Source organism: Pleurodeles waltl, chromosome 7 (assembly GCF_031143425.1).
Source record: "Pleurodeles waltl isolate 20211129_DDA chromosome 7, aPleWal1.hap1.20221129, whole genome shotgun sequence".
Classification (NCBI taxonomy): Eukaryota; Metazoa; Chordata; class Amphibia; order Caudata; family Salamandridae; genus Pleurodeles; species Pleurodeles waltl.
In genome coordinates, this window is record NC_090446.1 from 368,462,108 (window position 1) to 368,483,922 (window position 21,815).

Sequence of the window (21,815 nt, forward strand, 5' to 3'; positions counted from 1 at the left end):
GTAATGAGAATCAATGATAAAATGATGGCTATAGTCTCACACCTTTCATTACAGATAATAATGCAAATACCAATTTTAATGTAATTGAACCCACAATTCTAGTATATATGTTGAGCCATGACGAGTACACCGTTCTTAAAAAAGTATTAGGTTTTGTGATCTCTGGCAAACCAGACGTTTTGCAGAAAGACTTGTACCAATTATTTTGCTGGATTAGGTAATAACAATCCTTTTCAGAGAAACTAGCAAAGAGAGTAACTGACACCACTCATCTCCATCTTCCATCAACGTTCTACCCCACCTTCACATGGTGACAGCTGAGATATAGACAGATAATGTAGAAAAACAGTGTCTCTTTATACCATATAACATCCTTCCATGCCACATCTCCGATCCTCCATTGTCTCTGCACCAAGCCAGGCAGGCACAGGCTGTGTTTGCTCTCTCCAGCCTGGCAACACAGTGCCGGGCTGCAGAGAGCACACTGCACATGTGTGTTTGGCCGGCCCGAGATGGCCAGCCAAACACACATGTGCTCTGAGGGGAATGCACAGTGCATTCCCCTCAGTGCTCCTCATCCCACTTGCCCTGCCCCTTTAACAAGAAAAGGATAATAAATGTAGTTTGTTATACTTTTCTTGTTGCAGCGGTTGCTGCTAGTGAGGGGGTGAATCTCCTCCGCCATAGTGGAGGAGCCACCACTGATATAGATGTGACCAAGAAATTCTCAGGTAACTGTCTAACACTGATTGTTATATGAAGCTTCCCAGGAGTTACAATAGAAAATCAGAACAGTGACAGACCTGTCATGATAGCATAATAACATTAGTTCAAAGGAATATGCATTTCTAAATAAACCATTGAATGTAGGTGATGTTTACCAAGCCTAAGATTCACTACAGCAGGGCAACCAATTGAGTTTGTTTGTAGTTCTGTCTTACAGCTCCTGTGCCAATATATGGACCATTTCATCATACCATTAGTATCATTGATTTCATCTTTTGTACTGTGCAGCATGTACTTTGGTAACTCCATGGGAGAGCTCAGCATTCAATAGCAAACAAGTTATTCTGTTGGGATTGGACATATTGCTGCTTTACTCAAACATCCCCAAAACATCATCACTGGAAGTTGCTAAACAAGTTTGTCAGTCCAGTACTGCTGGGGCATAGGGTCCCATAGGTGTCATGATGGAAGTAGCAGAGAATGTATTGACAGAAAATTATTTCGTCTTTAATACTGACTTTTATTTACAGTGCATAATTGTTGCAATAGAGGCTTCTGACATGCAAAAATGTATTTGGCTGATTTTGAAAATAGGAAGGCTTTAATCTAGTCAGTCCATATCTCCAGAACATCTGTACACAACACCAGTATCAATTACATTTTTGTGATTTGGCAAGGCACAGATGAGACCCTTGATGAACTCTTAAAGTGTCCAACTGTCGAAATTTCTGTCCAGATTGTAAGAAAGTTGAGTATTAATTGCAGCAGATGGGAGCCCACCACAAGGAATAAGGCCACAAATTTGTTACGGTAAAACAGAGTTTCAACAATTTGAATTTGGGCTCAACACCCTTGTAGATATTGCACTGAGCAGACAGGCTTAGAATAGGAAAATTAAGTGTTTAGCAGTAACAAATAGTTAAAATGTAACAATAAAATACAATAACAATCCTGCAACCATTTTATAAAAATATAGAAAAATGTAATGTGCAAAATGACAACTGAATGACAGAACTATAATGAAGGCTACCAGAGGTAGGATTCTTTTAACATTTAAGCGAAGAAAAGGTAAATCACCAGTCTCTGGTCACTGTTGTTGGTCAACAGTGACCTAGGCCTGATTTCAGGCTGAATGCAATGGAGTGCTTTTGAATACACCAAGTGGGTTCATCCTGGTCAAAAATGTTACCTACTGACTTTGGGCCTGATTATGAGTCTGGCGGTCTCAAGACCGCCAGACTCAGGGTAGCGGTCGTACCGCCGCAGCTGTGATGGTCTGACTGCCTCAGTATGACCCTGGCAGTCTGACATCCAGGAACTCCTGTCTCCACCTGACGGGATGACGGCAGTCTTGGTTGTAATCATTCAGGGTGGCACTGAAGTCAGCGCCGCCCTGATGATTACAACCTTGTTCTCTGCCAGCCTTTTCAGGGCGGTTTCACCACCATGAACTGGCTGGCAGAGATCAAGTGCAGGGGTAATGGGGGGCCTGCACTGCCCATGTCCATAGCATGGCAGGCCAGGAGTACCCCTGCCCGCTGTGTGCATTTCAAGCAGACAGTATGCATTTCAAGGGTGCTTGTGCAACCTGCATGTAGCAGCATTGCTGCTGGCTCAATTATGAGCCAGGAACAATGCTGCTGCAACTTTCCCAAAGGGCTGATGGGTGGGAAACTTGGTTCCCAAGCGTGAGCCCAGTGCCAAAGTTGTAATGGGGCCGGTGCGCAGACCACCAGCACAGTGGCAGTCTCCTTGTTGGAAGTTTGGCGGTCATATGTTTCCAACCACCAAACTCATAATGACCCCCACAGACTCTGAAATGCCAGACAAAATCCTCCAGTAGGGAAAAGGTTACAGACTGAATCCGCCGAAGTACTTTCAAAGTTGGAAAGTCATTGGATGAGGCCACTAGTTTTGGCAGGAAAAGCTCAGAGCAAGAGAAATTTCAATTTTGCAGCCACCAAAAGTCGTGCATTAGGAGGTTACTTTTCGTGAATTTACCTGGTCAAGATTTGGTCCTATGGATATAGTCTCTTTTTAACCAAAGGTTAAAGTAATGTTATAGTTAGAAGAATATGTCAGTGACAATATTAAAGCTTTGAACTAAAAGTACCACAGAAATTCAACAGTTACAGGTAGCAGAGCTAACTATAACCTGCTCCCCGCCATGTGCTGACTATGACCTCTATATCACATCACTCATGCCAAGTTCTATGACATCATTTATCACATCCTTGATAACATCTCAAATGATATAATTGATGACATCACAGTTTTTTTCAGTGGGTAGATATAGTCAGGATTCCTTTAGGTTTGCTAATAACTTTGGCACTGTTTGACAAATCTTCACACACCATCCAAAAAAGTCGTCTGTTTAGTCTTGTTTGTGCAAGGAACGTTTCAGTGTGATCCACCAAACAGAGACAGAGAAACGAGGGGGGTCCTAAAACACAAAAACCCCCAGCAATTTCCATAATCTTTTTAGGATGTCATACCACAAAACCTGCTGAATGAAATGAAACCCAATTTGTCAGAAAGCTATATCTTGGCCCAGAAAGTGTGCTTTATGTGATTTGTTGTAAATCCCTTCTATCATTTTTGAGGAAATAATGTTCAAATTGTATAGATAGCTGGACAGTTGGGGCCAGATGTAGCAAAGGATTTGCGCGTCGCAAACGGCGAAAATCGCCGTTTGCGAGGCGCAAATGCCTCTTTGCTATGCAGAAATGCATATTGCGAGTCGGGACCGACTCGCAATATGCATTTCAGAATCGCAAATAGGAAGGGGTGTTCCCTTCCTATTTGCGATTCGGAGTGGCATGCAATACCATTTGCGACCGCATATGTGGTCGCAAATGGTATCACAGTTACCATCCACTTCAAGTGGATGGTAACCCACTCGCAAATTGGAAGGGGTCCCCATGGGACCCCTTCCTCTTTGCAAATGGACCCAAAACAATTTTTTCAGGGCAGGTAGTGGTCCAAGGGACTACTACCTGCCCTGAAAGAATACCGAAACTAAAGGTTTCGTTTTTTTTTTAAGTGCAGCTCGTTTTCCTTTAAGGAAAACGGGCTACACTTAAAAAACAAAAACTGCTTTATTGATAAAGCAGTCACGAACATGGAGGTCTGCTGACGACAGCAGGCCGCCATGTTTGCGAGTGCCTAGACTCGCTATGGGGCCGCAATTTGCGACCCACCTCATGAATATTAATGAGGTGGGTCATTGCGACCCCATAGCGAGTCACAGACGGTGTCTGAGACACCGTTCTGCATTGGAAATTGCGACTTGCAATTTACGAGTCGCTCCGACTCGCAAATTGCAAGTCGCAATTTCCAACTTTGCTACATCTGGCCCTTGGTGTCCAGATATGTTCTGAATTGCCAATTTAAAGGAGACTAATCTATCCTGATTGGTTGGTGACAACCTGATCAATATGGATTGGCAGACAATACAAGACTCAGGGACTTTGCCCCTGTGTCCTGAAAATGAATTAAACAAAAATGCAAAGGGACTTGGGAGCACACCCAGACCCCAAAGGACATCTGTAGAGGTTTCAAAGGGGCCTACCCTTTATTGGCTGGCCAAAACATAGAAAACATGTTTTGACAACCATTACAGGACTCCAGAACACGGTCCCCATTGCAGTGCATTGTTGCGAATGGCAGGTTTTTAGGGTCACAAAAAAGGAGCACATATATTGTGTGTAAAAGGATTTTAGTTACAATATAAATCATTTGTTGGTGGTAGCATACTAATTTTTGGAGTGTGATGTGTTCTAAGGTGCTTTTACCTTGTAAAAAATGCTGATCCTCAGCTGGGGTTTCATGAACCATGCTTGAGAGAAAAGTGTTTTTGTTCATTATTTTTCTATAGAAGATATGGAAGGTGCTCCAGAAGCTAAAGCATCTTTTCTGTAAATTCACACTATGTTCCTGAGGCATGTGAGAATAAAATTTGTCATTCTGATGAAAACATGTAGCTCCAACAGCATATGTCAGTCAGTTAGTTAGTTCCCACTGAACCGTGTGACACTTAACTCCACTGTACTCCACTCTATGCTACTACATTGTAAAAATGTATTCTCCACTCTGTGCTACTGCATAACACTATACTTGATGACACTCCACACCACACGACTTCGCATTTGACTGCACTCCACTGTATGCCCTGATCGGTATTCTACGACATGCAACTCTACTGTACAACATGTTACTCCACTCTACGATATTCTACTCCACTATAAGACACAACCACACCACTCCACTGTATAAGACTTTATGCTATGCCATTCCACTCTATTCCACTCTACAACACTAGACTCTATGACACTAGGCTGTACAAAAATGTACTCCACTATACTCTACAACACCCCACTGAACAACGCTCAACTGAATGACACTCAATACTATGGCCCTCATTACAACCCTGGCTGCCGGTGTTAAAGCGACGGTAATACCGGCAACAGGCCGGCGGAAAAAAAATGCGATCACGAGCATGGCGGAAACCTCCAACATAGACAGCCACTTTAACACTCCGACCGCCACGGCAGTAGAAACAAACACAGCGGCGGTAACCGCCAACAGACAGGCGGAGGACAAAGTATCACCCACTTTATTTCAAGAGGCCTATCCGCTACCTTTTCCGGGGTGGAACCAACACGAACAAAAGCACGGCGGAAACAGTACACAGAAGGGAAAACACTCACCTCTCGACACCCAACAAGGAACCAGGATGCCATGGAGCCTGAGTTACAGGTCCTGCTCATGTTGGTGTATCTTCTCATCTACCAGGAGTACGAACGGTGATGGCGAAGACCACTATGAGTACTGCACCTACAACATGGGGGGGGGGAAGAGTGACACACACATGCAACATGCAATACCCCCACCCTCACCCACAACAACATACACACAAATACATGCAGCAACATTACATATACACCCCCCCCACCCCCTGGAAGAACGCAAGGACAAAAGGAAATTATTGTAACCAGTGTAATCATGAAAAATCAGATAGTCAAAATTAAAAATTCAGTATATACAAATATGTACACCAACTACACAAGTCCGGATAGTGTACCAATCATTGTCCGTGGATCACTGGGCCCAAAATGCATGGGCGAAGCCCACACTAGATATCCGACAGGAAACGGAGAGAACACTGTTGGGGCATCAGATCGAAAATATACAGGCACCTCAGGGGGAGTGGGAGGAGGGCACCTCAGCCAGATGAACGCACAATGCCACTGCTGCACGAGGGGGCTCCGTGCCCATTGCTGTATCCTGGGGAGTGCAAAGCCACCGTCTCTCAAGTCTCTCCAGTGGGTGGTTTGCCCACTGCTGTATCCTGGGGAGTACAAAGCCACAGTCTCTCAAGTCTCTCCAGTGGGTGGTTTGCCCACTGCATTATCCTGGGGAGTGCAAAGCCACAGTCTCTCAAGCCTCTCCAATGGGTGGTTTGCCCACTGCATTATCCTGGGGAGTGCAAAGCCACAGTCTCTCAAGTCTCTCCAGTGGGTGGTTTGCCCACTGCATTATCCTGGGGAGTGCAAAGCCACAGTCGCTCAAGTCTCTCCAGTGGGTGGTTTGCCCACTGCTGTATCCTGGGGAGTGCAAAGCCACAGTCTTTCAAGTCTCTCCAGTGGGTGGTTTGCCTACTGCTTTATCCTGGGGAGTGCAAAGCCACAGACTCTCAAGTGGATGTCATCCTCCACTGGTTCTGGAAGGGGCCTTGTGCCCAGAGTGCTTCATCCTGCCAAGGACTGAGGTAGTGGATGTCATTCTCCACTGGTTCTGGAGGGGGCATGGTGCCCAGAGTGCTTCATCCTGCCAAGGACTGAGGTAGTGGATGTCATTCTCGACTGGTTCTGAAGGGGACATGGTGCCCAGAGTGCTCCACATGCAGTGTGGCCGGTACAATTCCCTCACCTGGGTGTGCGTGCCACAAGATTGGCGAGGTACAGGTAGCATGATACGCCATGGAGGCAGCGACATACCCCACACTGCTGCGGCTTCACCTTCACCTTCCACCTGCAGGTGCAAACAGTGATGGAAGTCATGCCTCATGGAAGCTGCCCAGCGTCCAGGAACTCTCCTCCAGCCTGGGACGACTGACCACTGCGAATGGTAGCTATGTCAGCAGTGGTACCACTGTCTGAGTACGTCGCTGGGCCAGTGGCAGTGTCTGTGGGGGCAGTGCTTGCGGCGGTGCATGGGTCAGCACCTGCTGAGGGACACAGCAAGACGTCTTCTGCAGCCTCAGGCAGCTGCCCACTGGGGAAAAGGCTGGGGACTGTTGCTGAGGCTGTAGATGTGCCAGTGGCAGTGCAGGTGGCGGTTGTGGTGGCGGGGCAGCTAGTGGTGTTTGCCGCCATACAGATTGGTGTGGTCATGGACAGAAGTTGTGACACTGGTCCCTCAGTCGGTGCCACCATGCCCTCTCCTGACCTGCTCTTCTGCTTTTGGCCCTTCGCCACCTTTGATGGTGCCGCAGTTGTCTTGCCACTATCTCCTTTTGTTTTTGCTGAGCCCTTGGTGGCTGGTAGTTTCGGCTTCTCCCTCCGGGATGTGGGCACCTTTTTCACCTAGGCAGGTGGCAGAATGTCCTTGCCCTCGCTATGTGGCACACTGGCAGCCATGATGGGTGGAGCACTCGATGACCCCGCAGTTGCTGGCACCACAGTGCCTGCGGATTTGGTGAATGAGGTGCTGGGCTGGGACCTGGAAAGCCTGGCCCTAGGGGAAGGACGGGGGGAGGTGAAGCGAAGAGGTCAATGTTAGCCAGGAAGAGTTTTTTAGGCACACTGGGACAGGAAGATGGAGGGGGTTTGGGAGTGGAGGAAGAGGTAGTGGTTGTAGGAGGTGTACGTCTGCTGAATTTGAGTGAAGGTGCATGGGCTGGAGGCTGTTGTGAGGTGGATGGCTGTTGGGTGGGTGTGTGCCTGCGTTTGTGTACTTTGGGTGGAGGGCTCACAGACACACTGGGAGAGGACACAGGGGATGTGTGAATGGTAGTGCGGGTGGTGATTGCACGTGAGCGGTGTGTGGTGATGGGCGTGCTGAAGTGAGGCAGTGGCTGAGGATGTAGTGCATGCAGGTGTGAGTGGAGACGAGACAGGGAGGGAGGAGGAGGACGTGGAGGAGGGGGACACAGTGGAGGCAGTGGATGCTGGTGTGTCTGCATGGGGATGGTGCTTGTGTGAGTGCCTGTGGGATGTGTGGTGCTTATGTTTGCCTGAGCCACTCTTGTGTGTTGATGTGTGCGCATGCTGGTCTGATGGTGTGTTTGGGATAAGCTGAGGTACAGGGCATTGGGTCTGGGTGGAGGAAGTTGGAGGGGGGAGGCTGGACACAGGGACAAAGGCCATCAATGCTGAGACCAGAGCCTGAAATGCTCTCTGTTAGGCCGCCTGCCCAGAATGAAGGCCCTCCAGATATGCATTTGTTTGTTGGAAATGCCTCTCTACACCCTGGTTGGCATTCAAAATGGTAGATTGCTCAAGAGTGAGGGATCTCAGGAGGTCAATAGCCTCCTCATTGAGGGCAGCAGGGCCTGAGGTGCCTGGGGCGAAGGAGATGCCCACCCTCCTGGGTGAGCGGGCACGGGACACGCTGAGGAGCTGCTGGGAGGGCGGTGCTTGTAGGGGGGGTGGCGGCTGTACCTGTTGATTCGGTGGGCACAGAGGTGCCCCCACCGCAAGGGAGCTCCCATCAGAGGAGTCCCTGTCACTGGTGTATGCTCCTGTACCCGCCGTGGAGCTCCCTTTGCCCTCCGTCCCACTGGTGGCTTCAGACTCCGTTGCTTCACCCTCCAGGGCCAAGTGGGTTGCAGCTCCCTCCTGCTCCGGTGCCAATGCTCCTCCGACTGATGATGCTATTGCACACAAGAACAGGGAGACCACAAAAAGGGGGGGGGAGACAGAAGAAAAACATGTTCAGTGCATGCACCACCACTACCGTTGGTGGACACAACACACATGGAGCAGCCCTCTGCACTACGTCATGCACTAACAGTTCCAAGAAATTTCACTTGACCATGGGGTACGAGGCCTAAGCCCAATTGCTGCACACGTGGAAGTCACAGGAGCCTGACTAGGTGTAGATGGCTCTTACTACTAGTAGGGTTGGGGTGCTACATAGCCTCCCTCACAAGGGACCTTGCCTACCAAGTTTGCCCTGGCCTAGGGTAACCCACTGCCCACCTCCCTCACCCAGACACCTTGTTATGCGCGCAGAGTCAGCTGAATGAGAGTGTACCCACCCCCTTGCAGCTGCTGTGATGCCCTCAAGCGCCAATCCAACTTTTGATACGCCACCGCCACGATCCGGGACATCAGGGGCTCATGGTGCAACGGGCACCCCTCCACGTTGGGAGGCAATCCCCAGCTGGGCCTCCGCCGTCTTCTTGCTCCAGCGGCGCAGGTCCTCCCATCTTTTACGGCAGTGGGTGCTCCGTCTGTGGTAGACCCCGAAGGTCCGGACGTCCTTGGCGATGGCACGCCAAATACCCTTCTTCTGGTGGGCGCTGACATAGAGGAATGGTACTGGGGGAAAGGAAATTACTCACCCGTCCGGACCGTCATACTCATTGCCCACCAGTTCCCACTGATGCCCTGGCACACATACACTCACCTTCCGCACATGCAGGCCTCAGCCCCCCCTTCATGTATCTTCCATCCACACCACTCAAAGCAGGCATTGCCCATGCAGCATGCTCACAGTGTACTCACCTGTTTGTCTGGAGGACCGTACAGTTGCGTGTACTGGGGGAGGACCCCATCCACTAGTTTCTCCAACTCCTCCGAAGTGAAGGCAGGGGCCCTTTCCCCAGACACTGTAGCCATCGTCGCTTCCAGACAGAGCTCACAGCAGCACTTGCAGTGTAGGTCCTCTCCCATTGAAGATCAGGTATCAAGTGAGTGAACAGACAGAAAATGGCGGTCACGTCTGCGGCGGTGTGTACCATCACTGCCGGCGTACAGCGTCATTGGCTCCTGAAACCTATAGGGCCCAATGTAAGCCAATGCAGAATTGCGCCGCGGTCTTCGACTGCCCACCACGATGGTGTACAATGACAGCGCAGTTACCTCATTTCCTCTTGTCCCACCTTACAGGCAGCCGCCATTTCAGGGACATTGCAGATTAATAACGTTTCTGCAAATAACACATTTTGATACCTCAGTGTTGGATAACTTTCTGCTCGCTGTTCTCCTCCATAGGGCACGTCTGCTGGGGCAGGTGATGAGATGGCAGCATCCTCCGGTGTACAGACCCCTGGTGGACCTGTCGACAATGGAAGAGAGACACATCATAATCACATACAGACTTGATCGTGTAACAATCCTGGAACTGTGTGCCCAGTTGGAGCCAAATCTGATGTCAGCTATCCGCCATCCCACAGGGATACCCCTTCTAGAGCAGGTCTTGTCTGTACTCCATTTCCTGGCCAGTGGGTCTTTTCAAACAACAGTAGCCATGGCATCAGGGATGTCCCAGCCAATGTTCTCTAACGTGTTGTCCAGGGTGTTGTCTGCCCTGCTGAAACACATGCGCAGCTACATCTTTTTTCCTCAGGTGGAGGATTTGTCCACAGTGAAGGGTGACTTCTATGCAATGGGACATACCACTGATGGGACACATGTGGCATTTGTCCCCCCCTCCCCGCAGGAATGAACAGGTGTACAGAAACCGGAAGAGCTACCATTCGATGAATGTGTAGACGGTGTGTTTGGCAGACCAGTACATCTTCCATTTCAATGCCAAGTATCCTGGCTCTGTGCATGACGCTTACATTTTGAGAAATAGCAGCATCCCTTATGTGAGAGGGCAACTCCTGAGGCACTGTGTGTGGCTAATAGGTGAGGCCAAGATCCCAATACAGTTGACATAGGTGTCTGGGTATGGGGTTGTCCCTAAGGGTTAGTGTGTGTCTAACAGTTGTCCCTCTACATTTGCAGGTGACTCTCGTTACCCCAACCTGTCATGGCTACTGACCCCAGTGAGGAATCCCAGGACAAGGGCAGAGGAACGCTACAATGAGGCACATGGGCAAACTAGGAGGATAATCGAATGCACCTTCGGCCTCCTGAAGGCCAGATTCCGGTGCCTCCATCTGACAGGTGGTTCCCTATACTACTCACCGAAGAAGGTGTGCCAGATAATCGTGGCCTGCTGTATGCTGCACAACCTGGCTTTGCGACGCCAGGTGCCTTTTCTGCAGGTGTATGGGGAGGATGGTGGTCTTGTGGCAGCTGTGGAGCCTGTGGACAGTGAAGAAGAGGAGGTAGAAGAAGAGGATATCGACAACCGAAACAACATCATCATGCAATACTTCCAGTGAGAGACAGGTAAGAAGATGTCACTGCTTCCCACATCTTATACTATTGTTGGAGCTAGCATAAGTCTGTCCTTTTCACTCAGTGTATGGACACTGACTTGTCACTTTGACCTTCCATTTCACAGATCTTGGTCCCACTCTGTGCCCTCTGCTATGTTTACTCCTGGCCTACAGCTGTGTAACATTGGTATGGGCACAAGTACATTGACATTGCTATATTTCAGAGATGTTGCAATTACACATTAGTCAAAGCACAGACTGACTCCAGATTTTTTTGTGATTCAAGTGTGTTTATTCCTGTACAAATAAGTGGAGGGGGTTGTAAAATGGGCTGGGGTAATGGTGGAGGTATGTCCATGGCTGAGTCCAGTCTATTTGTTTCACAGGTACATTGTCCAAAGGGGCATAGGAAGTGGAGCAATGGCAGTTTAAGGATGGACAGGGTGACAGAGTGGGACAGAAGGGTGAAATTCAGGGGGGCCTTATTTCCTGGCGGGGGTCTTGGCAATGTTCTCTGTCTTGTTCCTGGATCTCAGGGACCATTTGCGGGGTGGTTCTCCATCTGCAGGGGGTAGGGTGCTGGTGTCTTGTTGTTCCTGTGGCGGTGCCTCCTGTCCACTAGCGCCGGCGGAGGTGGAGGGCTGTTCATCGTCCAGGCTAGTGTCAGGGGCCCATTGGTGTGCCACTGTGTCCCTCCTGGTGTTGAGAAGGTCTGCCAGCACCCCTGCAAAGGTGACCAGGTGGTGTTGATGGACTTCAAGTCCTCCCTGATCCTCAGGTAGTGTTCCTCCTGCAGCCGCTGGGTCTCCTGAAACTTGGCCAGTACCATGCCCATGGTCTCATGGGAATGGTGGTAAGCTCCCATGATGTTGGAGAGTGCCTCGTGGAGAGTGGGTTCCCTGGGCCTGTCCTCCCCCTGTCGCACAGCAGTCCTCCCATCTTCCCTGTTATCCTGTGCCTCTGTCCCCTGAACCGTTTGCCCACTGCCACTGTCCCCAGGTCTCTGATCATCCTGTGTTAGTGGGGTTGCCTGGGTTCCCTGTGGTGGTGGACACACTGCTGATTGATGTGTCCTGGGGACAGAGGGATGGGCCCGCTGGGTGGGTGCTGTGCTGGTGTTTCCTGAGGGGGAGGCTCTGTGGTGGTTTGTGACTGTGTCAGGGGAACCGACTGACCCGAGGTTCCTGATGGGCCGGGCTGGTCATCTTGATCCAGGCGTGCAGAGCTGCTATCATCACTGTGGGTCTCTTCTGTGGGGGGACTGGATATGTCTGGCACCTCCTGTCCGGTGACTTTGGGTAGGGGTCCTGTTGGGGTGTAAATGCATAGTTATTGTATCTGTGTGTGCCATCTTGTGCAATGGGTGAGTGACCCTCTACTCCTGTGCTTGCATTATTGGCTTGGTCCTTGTGTGATTGGTGATTTTGGGGCGTGAGTGAGTCTCTGTACTGGACATGCTTTGGTGATGGGTGTCCATGCGTTGGTGTTACATGCAGGGCTTGGTTTTGGGATGTGTGGGTTGTGTTAGTGGGGTATCTGTGGGTTGTTGGGGTAATGGGTGTGAGGGTAAGGGTGGGGGTACGTGATGGCATGCAGGTGGGGTGTGGGGGATAGAGTAGTAAAGATATATCTTACCAGAGTCCAGTCCTCCTGCTACTCCTGCGAGGCCCTCAGGATGCATAATTGCCAAGACTTGCTCCTCCCATGTTGTTAGTTGTGGGGGAGGAAGTGGGGGTCCACCGCCAGTCCTCTGTACAGCAATCTGGTGTCTGGATACCACGGAACATACCTTCCCATGTAGGTCATTCCACCTCTTCCTGATGTCATCCTGTGTTCTTGGATGCTGTCCGACTGCGTTAACCATGTCGACAATTCTGCGCCATAGCTCCATCTTCCTAGCAATGGATGTCTGCTGCACCTGTGATCTGTATAGCTGTGGCTCTACCTGGACGATTTCCTCCACCATGACCCTGAGCTCCTCCTCAGAGAACCTGGGGTGTCTTTGAGGTGCCATGATGAGGTGTGGGTGATGTGTAATGTGGTGTCTGTTGTGATGTGTGAGGGGATGTGTTGGTGTGTGTTGTTTGAGGTGCGTGGATGTTGTGTAAGTGATGGTGTTGTGTGTCTGTGGATGCTGGTGTTGTTTTAGGTAGTCTCTCTCTGGCCTTCTTTCTAAATTTTGGTTGTAAGGGTTTGTGTGTGATGTGGGTGTGTGCTTTATGTTGGATTGGGTGTGTGGGTGTGGTGTGTGTATGTGTATCAAGTGTGTGTATTTCAAATTGTCCAATGTTGTTGTGTTTTGTAAATGTGTGTGTTTTTCGAGCGCGGCGGTGTGTACCGCCAATGGAATACCGCAGTTGAAAGACCGCCGCGTTGATTCTTGGGTCGTGATACTGTGGGCGTATTCCTGTTGGCGTGACGGTGTCAGTTTTGGTATCGCCAGTTTATCACTGACCTTTGGTGTGGCAGACTTGTGTGGGTGTCTGTATTGTGGCGGATTCCGAGCTGTGGGTCTTAATACCTGTAGCGGAATTCTGCAACTGCAGCGGTATGTTGGCGGTCTTCTGCACGGCGGAAATTGGGATTTACCGCCAGGGTTGTAATGAGGGCCTATGTTTGAAACACCTTTATTAAAAATAAAAGCCTTTAAATTCAATTAAAAAAACAAAGGTTAAGAGTGAGTTTTGGTTAGGAAAACCTTATTTAATCTTTCTATGCAAACCCAAATTAAAGCATACAAACATTAGAAATTATAAAGTTATAGTTATACCTTAAAATTATTGTTTAAACACCACATTATGCAGTCTTGTCACTTCATTTGCCACACTACATTAACAATAATTCACCTCTCTACCATGCAGTGTGTTATCAGAAATGATGTCATTTGAGCTGTCATAAGTGTTGTTGTCAATGCTATAATTTCACATGTTATAAGTCATGGATATAAATATGCTGTGGTATAACTGGTGCATGAAGAAGGCATGTGCTATACTTAATGAAGTGTGCTGCATGAGGTGACAAAACTTTGTACGGAGGTGTGTGATATATAGTACATTGAAGGTGGTGTGTAATTATAAATTCAATCTGTACAGTAGTTTTTGAAAAAGTAAGGTTCAAAATATGTGTATATATCTTGCTGAGGAGGATCTAAAATGATGAGAGGTCTAAAGATAAGAGTTTTTTGTCTGCCACCACATCAATAAAGACGTGGCAGCATTCATTTTAGGACTTTAGGACTCAGTCCACTCTCCTTAAAAAAAGTTTTTAAAAAACTTTTCATGGTGGCAGCATGTCCTAAAGTAACTATAAATACCCGTGAACTGCTGATTACCTCTCATCTTACATCACACATGACATGTTCAATGACATAATTGATAACATCACTGCATCATCTGAAATGACATAATTGTTAACAAAACTGTGCAGGGAGGGACGTGAGTTATAGTTAATTTAGGGCACAAGTTATTTTTACATGAGGTAACTATAACTGGTGAATATTAGTGGTTTTGTTAATTTAAAATGGTATGTCATCCGAACTCTCTTCGACCAAGGACAAACAGCAGCTTTGATCCTCATCAACCTCTTGGCAGCCTTCGACACCATATCCTACCAGATGCTGATCGAAAGGCTCCACCACATCAGCATCCAAGGGAACTCACTCAGACGGATCACCTACTTCCTCAATGGAAGAACCCAGAGTATCCACCTCCCACCTTTCACATCCGAACTGAAGGAGATCACCTGCAGTGTCCCCAAGTGCTAAGCCCCACTCTCTTCAATGCATATATGACCCTGCTGGCCAACATCATTAGATCCAACAGACTAAACATAATTTCCCATGCAGGTGACACCCAACTCAACCTCTCACTCACCGACGACCCCTCCACCACCAGAACCATCTTCCACAGATGCATGACAAACAACGCTGACTGGATGAAGAACAACTGCCTGCAGCTGAACACAGACAAGAGACAAGACTGAAGTACTGATCTTTGGCAACAGCAGCAACACTTGGAAAAACTCCTGAGTACTAGAACCCACACCCAGTCCCTCCGACCATGCCAGAAACCCCGAAATAATCATTGACAAAAATCTCATCATGAAATCACAGTTCAATGCCATCTCCTCCTCCTGCTTATTTATTCTAAAGGCCATGTTTTACTTATCCTAGGGTCCAAAGACCATTAAATGTGTTTTATCCTGATTGACTACAACATCTTGGTTACTCATGAAGGCACAAAACTGGTCTTGTAATGACTGCAAGTCAATCTCAGTTCTAACCAAGAATCTTCAGACATCAAAACAGATATGCTATGGTTGCCTGTCTTGGGGCAATCAACATTAGAATCTAACAGATCTTTCTCCAACCCATGGACATGCAGGGGAAAGGGAAATGGGACCAGAACCCAGCCCTGTTGTACACATGTTGCACACACATCAAGTCTAAACTCTTCTGTTGTTTTCCCAGCTGGCCCAAATCTCACACTGGTGTTACTTCTAGATGGAGCTCCCTCACAAATGTCACAATACTTGACTCTACCCCTAAGTCTGTCAGATTGTCCAGAGATTTGACCTGCTCACACAGTCAAAGGCAGAGCTCAAATCCATGACAGCTAGATAGATTTTGCCTTCTTTGGCCACTGTATACTTGGGCACTGCTCTACCATCCCAAGGTGCAGAGTAGAGTGGAGTCACCTACACTGGGGAGGCATGCATTGGAGTGGCATAGAGATGAGTAGCTTGTTGTAGAATATGGTGGAGTGCCACAGAGTGAATACAGTAGAGTGGACTTGCATAGAATAGAGATGTGTAGCGTGCAGTGGCATACACTGGAATAGTGTAGAGTGAAGCGGCATTGGGTGGAGTGGCATACAGTGGAATAGAGTAGAGTGGAGTGAACTGGCATTGAGTGGAGTGGTGTTCAGTACAATAGCATAGAGCGGAGTGGATCAGCATACACTGGAGGGGTTGAGTGGAGTAGCATACAGTGAAGTGTCACACAGTGGAATAGCATAGAGTGGATTGGTGTAGAGTGGAGTAACATACATTGGGGTAGCATAGAGCAGAGTGTTGTACAGTGTACTGATGTGAAGTGAAGTGGCAGAGAGTAGAATAGTGTAAAGCGGTAGGGCAAACAGTGGAATAGCACACAGTGGACTAAGATTGAATAGAGTGTTGTACAGAGAAATTGGACAGAGTGGAGTAAGGTACAGTGGAGTTACATAGAGTGGAATACCAAAAAGTGGAGTGGTGTACATTGGAGTGACATAGAGCAAAGTGGCATAGAGTAGACTACCATACAGTGGAATAGCGTACAGTGTAGTAGTGTATAGTGAAGTGATATAGAGTGGGGAAGCATAGACTGGAATAGCTACAAGTGGAGTGGTGTAGAGTGCAGTAGTATACAGTGGAAACACAAAGGGGGTTATTCTAACTTTGGAGGAGGTGTTAATCCGTCCCAAAAGTAACGGAAAAGTGACGGATTTACCACCAGCCGTATTACGAGTCCATTATATCCTATGGAACTCGTAATACAGCTGGTGGTATATCCGTCACTTTACCGTCACTTTTGGGACGGATTAACACTCCTCCAAAGTTAGAATAACCCCCAAAGTGTAGTGGGGTAGAGTGGAGTTGAGTAGAATGGAGTTGTGCACTTGGAGTGGTGTAGAGTGGAATAGTGTACTTTGGAGTGGTATAGAGTGTAGTTGCATGCTGTAGAGTGAAGCAGCGTGGAGTGTCATAGAGTGGACTGACTTGTCACAGATTGTTGTCTTATGGTGTATAGTGAAGTGGAGTGATGTGTTTTACAGTGGATTGTTTTGTTGTATAGTGGAGTGGAGTGATGTGTCATCTCATAGAGCGTGTTTTAAAATATTATAGTGTGAAAATGACTTAATGGATGCACATGAACATTTTGAGAAATGTACAATTTGGTGTGCAGATTGAAGCAAGGCACTGACTTGAGTAGTGTTCTGTTTCTCTCTCGATTTACCAAGCAACACAGGCCGATGCATGGTGGCCTTGTGTTGTGTGGTAAATCTGACTTCAGTATTGCCCTTACGACACCATGTGTGATGCAATGGGAACAAATTAAATGATAAATCTAGCCCTAAGTGATGTATTTCGCTGTGTACCGAGTTACATGCAGATGACAAGACAGCATGTTTTGCTATTATGAGCATACTGAAATAAATCCACTTTAAGTCCACCAGTAAGCATTGGTTAATCATCTGAGTTGATGATTAACTAAGTGGATCTTTCCAATTACAGAAGTAATAGTGGTTTTTCCTTACTTCTCATGCACCTTAAACTTGGGATTCTGGTTCTTGACTATTATGTTAGTCAAAACCGAATAGTGGGTGCGCTACTATTCCCAACCACCCTGTGTCTCAACTTTGAATATGTTTTGCTGCTGCCTGCCCTTAGAAAATTAAAAGGCAGCCATATTCTTTTTACTACACTTTAGCTGTGTTCAGGGCTAAGGCCTTAAATATAGTTAGATACTTTTTATTGATGTTCCCTACATACTACCACTTTACCAAGTGGTTTATTTAGCCATATTCTTTTTCCTAAACTTTAGCTGTGTTCAGGGTTAGGGCCTTAAATATAGTTAAGTGGGTTTAATTGATGCTCTCTACCTATTACCACTTTATTTATGTTTTAATATATTGGGATAATGTATTATTATTTATATTTTTCAATATATATTTTTTATAACAGTTGAGGGAGTACCACTCTAGTACGTTTATGTTTAATCAACTTATTTTTTGTTTAAGTTATTTGAAAAAAAGTGTGTTTTTTTTGTAAGTATTACAACAGTACTACATAGATGTTTTGTACACAATTGTAAATGCACTGTAGTACACTATGGGCCTGATTACAACTTTGGAGGAGGGTGTTAATCTGTCCCAAATGTGACGGATATACCACCAGCCGTATTACGAGTCCATTATATCCTATGGAACTCGTAATACGGCTGGTGGTATATCCGTCACATTTGGGACGGATTAACACCCTCCTCCAAAGTTGTAATCAGGCCCTATATTTGTAAAATATAGTGTAGTATAGTGTTTTTGTCAATTTCCTTACGTATGTATTTTTTAAATGTTTCTTTAAGTACCATGGTACTTCCTAGGTAGTGTTACTGTACTCACTATTTTTTTTAATATATAGAAACGTATAAATATATTTCCCTACCTATTAATGCTTTTCCCAAGTGGTAGTAGGTAGGGAAAAATATGAAACCTATTACTTATCTAAATCTAAGCCCCTAACTCGGAACACAATGTGAATAAAACAACATGACTGACTTTAACTTTTGTAAATTCGGTCATTAGCCAATCGTGTAATGCCTTGTCATCACCATGTCCCACAGTAGTTTCACAAAATTTTGCAGAATTTCCAGAAACTATAGCTGTATACAGCGGCCTCAGATCCGCTAAGTATTAGTGCCTTATAAGTCCAATACAACTGAATGTATTTCCATGAAACCCCAAAAAGGATATTTTCCACACCATAATCTATGTTCCTGCCAATACGTTCAGCCGTTTTGGTGTTATGTCTGTCTCAAAAGTGTGTATAGAAAGACTAGATACAGTTATAGTAATTTGAAGAGGGTGTCTAAATGATAAATTAAAGTATAACTATAAATTTAGATTTTCTGATGTCTGTATAATTAAAGTTTGGTTTGTATAGAAGGAATAAATAAAGTTTCCCTAGGTATGACTAATCTTTAACCTTTGTTTTTTCACTGAATTTCAATGATTTTTATTGTTTGATTAAAAAGTGCTTCAAATCGTAGAGTGGAGTGTCTTCATGTGGAGAGTCATTAAGTTGGCTGTTATAAAGTACAGTGGAGTAGAGTGTCGTAGAGTGTAGTGTTGTACAGTGAAGTGTCATGGAACCGAGTAGATTGGATTGGCATAGAGTGTAGTGTTGTACAGTGGAATAACGTACAGTTGAATGGAATAGAGTGGAGTGGCATAGAGTGGAATACCATAGAGTGGAGTGGCACAGAGTGAAGTGGAGTGTAGTAGAGTAGTGTAGAGCAGAGTGGCATTAATTTGAAGAGCATAGTTGCATTGAGCAGAGTAGTGAAGAGTGGAATACTGCAGAGTAGGGTGGTGCAGAGTGAGGTATAGTGAGTGGAATAGAATGGAATTGCATAGAGGTGAGTGACATAAAGTGGAGTGGAGAAGAGTGGAATGGGATACAGTAGAATGGTGTAGAGTGGAGTGGCATAGATGTGAATAGTGTAGAGTGGAATGGTATAGTGTGGAGTGGCTTAGAGTGAAAAGGCGTAGAGTGGACTAAAGTGGAATAGCATAGAGTGGAGTGCATAGGGTGGAGTGGAATGGTGTAGAGTGGAGTGCCATAGAGTGGCATGGAGTTGAGGAGCGTAGAGTGGAATAGCGTACAGTGGGGTGACATAGAGTGATATGGTGTTGAGTGGAGTGGTGTAGAGTAAAGTGATTTACAGTCAAGTGTCCTAGAGTTGAATAGTGTATAGTGGAGTGGCGTAGAGTGGAATGGCATAGCATTGAGTTGCAGAGAATGGAGTGGCATAGAATTGAATACTGTATAGTGGAGGGGCATAGAGTGGAGTGGTGTAGAGTAGAATGACAGAGTGGATTGTCATAGAGTGGCTAGAGTTGAGTGGCATAGAGAGGGATAGCATAGAGTTGAGGGGCGTAGAGTGGAATGGTGTACAGTGGGGTGGTGTAAATTGAAATGGCGTACAGTAGAGTGGCGTGCAGTTGAATAGCATAGAGTGGAGTGGCATAAAGTGAAGTGATATAGAGTGAAGTGTCATAGAGTGTAGTGTATGGAGTGGACTGATGTACAGTGGAATAGCATAGAATGGAGTGATGTAGACTGGAGTGGTGTAGAGTGGAATACTGAAGAGTGGAATGAAATAGAGTGATGTACTGTCGGGTGGCATAGAGTGGAATATTTGTAGAGTGGAGTAGTGTAAAGTGTGTTGGTGTTCAGTGGACTAGCATAAACTACAGTGGCTTATAGTAAAGTGGCATAGATTTGAATAGCATAGAGCTGAGTGGCATAGACTGGAGGGAGGTCGAGTGGAGTGGCATAAAGGGAATTTGCATAAAGGTGAGTGGCAGAGAATGGAGCAGCGTAGGGTGGAATACTGTAGAGCGGAGTGACGCAGAGTTGAGTGGTCTAGACTGGAGTGGTACAGAGTTCAATAACATTGACTGGAGTGGCTTAGAGTGGAATGGTTTAGAGTAGAGTGGCATAGAGTAAAGTGTTGCATAGTGGAATAGCTTACAGTGGAGTTGCATAGAGTGGAGTGCTGTAGAATGGAATAGCATAACGTGGGATTGTGTAGAGTGGGGCAGTGTGCTGTGGCATAGAGTGAACTAGCATTGAGTGGAGCTGCATAGTGTGGAGTGACATACAGTGGAATAGTGTAGAATGGAGTGACGTACAGTGGAGTAGCATAGAGTAGAATACCATAGAATTGAGTGGCATAGAATGACATAAAGCTGAGTGGCATAAAGTGGACTAGTGTAGAGTGGAATACCGAAGAGCACAGTGGCATAGAGTGGAATGACATAGAGTGGAGTGACATAGGGGCTCATTCTGACTCCCGCCGGGCGCGGTCACCGCGCGCCCGGCGGGAGCCGCCAAAATACCGTACCGCGGTCGGAAGACCGCGGCGGGTATTTTGAGTTTTCCCCTGGGCTGGCGGGCGGCCTTCAAAAGGCCGCCCGCCAGCCCAGGGGAAAACGACCTTCCCACCATGAAGCCGGCTCGTAATCGAGCCGGCGGAGTGGGAAGGTGCGACGGGTGCTACTGCACCCGTCGCGTATTTCACTGTCTGCTATGCAGACAGTGAAATACAAGCGGGCCCTCTTACGGGGGCCCCTGCAGTGCCCATGCCATTGGCATGGGCACTGCAGGGGCCCCCAGGGGCCCCGCGACACCCCCTACCGCCATCCTGTTCCTGGCGGGCGAACCGCCAGGAACAGGATGGCGGTAAGGGGTGTCAGAATCCCCAAGGCGGCGCAGCATGCTGCGCCGCCTTGGAGGATTCTGACGGGCAGCGGAAAACCGGCGGGAGACCGCCGGTTTTCCTGCACTGACCGCGGCCAAAGCGCCGCGGTCAGAATGCCCTGCGGGGCACCGCCGGTCTGTCGGCGGTGCTCCCGCCGACCCTGGCCCCGGCGGTCTGAGACCGCCGGGGTCAGAATGACCCCCATAGTGTGGTGTGGCATACAGTGGAGTGGTGTAGAGTGGTGTGGCATTGAGTGAAATAGTATGCAGTTGATTGGTATATAGTGAATTGACATACAGTGAAGTGATGTGCAATGGCATAGTGTATAATGGAGTGGCATTGAGTGGAACATCATAGAGTATAGTGGAGTAGCGTAGAGTTGTGAAGTGTAGAGTACAGTGGTGTAGAATGGAATACTGTAGAATGGAGTGGCATACAGTGATGTATAGTGGAGTGGCATAGAGTGGAACAGTGAAGAGTGGAGTGGAGTAATGTGGACTGGCGTAGAGTGGAGTAGCATACAGTAGAGTGGCGTACAGTCGAATAGCATAGAGTAAAGTGGCAGAGTGGAGTGGTGTAGAGAGGCATGGTATGGAGTGAAGTGGCATAGAGAGGAGAAGGATAGAGTGGAACACAGAGGAGTGGAGTGGCATAGAGTGGAATGGCGATGAGTGGAGTGGGGTAGCCTGGATTGGCAAAGAACTGAATAACCGAGATTGGATTGGAGTG

The 21,815-nt window shown here is 47.3% G+C and overlaps 1 protein-coding gene across 2 annotated transcripts in view; it reads right to left on the reverse strand.

The window, feature by feature from the left end:
* Nucleotides 1-21,815, reverse strand: part of ASIP (agouti signaling protein) — a 313,764-nt gene that overhangs the window by 13,616 nt on the left and 278,333 nt on the right. The window lies entirely within an intron of this gene.